The sequence below is a fragment of the Brachyhypopomus gauderio genome, unplaced genomic scaffold, assembly GCF_052324685.1.
Source record: "Brachyhypopomus gauderio isolate BG-103 unplaced genomic scaffold, BGAUD_0.2 sc824, whole genome shotgun sequence".
NCBI classification, from domain to species: domain Eukaryota; kingdom Metazoa; phylum Chordata; class Actinopteri; order Gymnotiformes; family Hypopomidae; genus Brachyhypopomus; species Brachyhypopomus gauderio.
This window is the reverse complement of record NW_027507644.1, coordinates 20,001-22,500: the sequence shown is the minus strand read 5'-3', so window position 1 is coordinate 22,500 and position 2,500 is coordinate 20,001.

Sequence of the window (2,500 nt, the reverse complement as noted above, 5' to 3'; positions counted from 1 at the left end):
CGGTCCCGCAGCGACCCACGGACCCCACACATGGGGACTGTTAGAGACAGGGTCCTGCGGGAGTCTTACCTGCTGATACGCTCTCATATTCACTGATTACAAGCGTTGGCTGATATCTGACAGGAGGAGGTGAGCCTCTTCACGTGTGTCATTAATGGATTTCTCAGACAATGGTTTACCATTTAAAGAGTGAAGAAGCTTGCACAGCTGTGTGTGTGTGTGTGTGTGTGTGTCCGCGCGTGTGTGTGTGAGCGCATGGGTATGTGTGCATGTGTGTGTGCGTGTGGTGAGAGTTTTATGTGGGGCTTTGTTGTCTAGGGTTGCTGCTTGTGTATATTGAAAGCTTGTGTTTGTGTTTGTGTTTGTGTTTGAATGCGAACTCACACAGAAACAGAGCATAATAGATGATTAGGCTTAGGGTTAGGATTAGGCTTTAGCAGTATTAGAAAGGGGTATAAGCAAAATTACAGAAATATGCAGTACTGCATGGAAAAAACTAATAAAGATGGTATTAATGTGTGTGTGTGTGTGTGTGTGTGTGTGTGTGTGTGTGTGTGTGTGTGTGTGTGTGTGTGTGTGCGTGCGTGTGCGTGTGTGTGCGTGTGTGTGCGTGTGTGTGTGTAAAGTAGCTGGCAAAGCACATTCTCAGGTTCCAGAAATCTGATTCATCACTTAATCATGAGACTGTGTGTGTGAAGAAAGGTCGACCTCATGTTGCACAGAGCAAACACAAAAACGTGCGCCTGTAAGAGCCCGAGGTAGAACCCCGTGGCCATTTCTGTCGATGCGCTCTGAAGGGACACACAGCGGCACCAGTCCCGGACGGGTGTCCTGGATGACATCGCTGCAGTGGTGGGACTTGTGCTTAAACTGTCACGGTGACAACCACATAGTCACAAAACACACTGCAGTTGTGAATGAAACTTCGTAGTCGTAGTCAGGCGTAGTTATGGTGTTTCCCAAAACAGACTGTGTCTGGAATGCATGTGTTTAGAATCTCAAGGTTCTCTCTCTCTCTCTCTCTCTCTCTCTCTCTCTCTCTCTCTCTCTCACACACACACACACACACACATGCCACTTTTCAGAAGATTAATTATAACTCTAGTACTGTGTCTATGTTTTTAGATCTATGTATACTTGTAGTGTATTTATACTTTTAGGGCCCTCTGCATCGTTTGTAAGCACTTTTTCACGAAACTAATTTCTTTAAACTTTTTCCTTTAAGACTAAAATTATCTAAATTAATAACTATCAATAATTAACAACAATCATTACAATAAATAGCTTCTTTGGGCTCTTGAAAAGCTCTGTATAAATATTACTAATGTTAGTGTTATTAATTCGTTGTGATAACATGGCTGTTGTGATGTTAGGCTCTGATGAAGGTGTTAAAACATTCGGCTGTCAAAGCCGTGATGTACATTTTGGTTGTGGTTTATTTTGATTTCTTTCTTGTTCTCTTTGGCATTCCTGAGTTTTTAGTGAACCTGTACTTTACATGTCTGGCGCAAACATCGAACAGAATTGTAGTGAGTATTATGGCCAGAGTCCCTTTGTTGTTTCCCTTCTTTTTTGTATCCTTTCAGGAGGGAAATACAGCGCTCTGTGCAGGCTCAGATAATTCTCGGCCGTCTGGACGCAGGCCTCTCCGACTGCCGTAGCTGTAGCCACAGCTGTAGTCGAGTCGTTCCCAGACTCTGTTTGTAACCCGTACCCTCTGCTCGTCTTTATTACCACAGTGCACCAAAACTAGGTCAGCGAGTTAGAGGGCACGTGCAGTTCCTCGCAGTCACCACCAGGAGAGTAGAGCACTTAGGAAAACAACACAAGAATGTTCAGCGCTGTGGCAGGACAACCTTTAGTTTTTTTATAGGGCTTTCGTTTGTGAGGAATGTTGATGTCTTGTTTCATTTTGGTTGAAGTTTGATGGGTGGAATAGGAAGTCTTCATTTCATACGGTCATGTCTCGCCTGAAGAAGTTTCAGAATGTCTCCTGAGCACTTTGACAAATGTAGGTCATTTATGCAGTAGATCTTGTGTAAATACAATTATTGTTATAAAACAAGTTAAACATTCATGCATTCATCTTGTAAACCACTTTAATCCAAACCACCCAGCCACGACCACCACCACCACACACACTTCCATAAGCCCTGGACAGGGCACCAGTCCATTAAAAGACACACACACACACACACACACACACACACACACACACACACACACACACACACACACACACACAAACACACACACACATCTCTAGAGTGTGGGAGGAAAGACTGAGTCAGGAACAAACGTGGGTTTGAGCTGCTGTTTCTACAAAAGTCTGATCAGACATAAGTGTTGCTGTCCAGGTGTGTGTGGTGCAGGTGTGTGTGGTGCAGGTGTGTGTGGTGTAGGTGTGTGTGGTGCAGGTGTGTGTGGTGTGTTCTGTCCAGGTGTGTGTGGTGCAGGTGTGTGTGGTGTGTTCTGTCCAGGTGTGTGTGGTGTAGGTGTG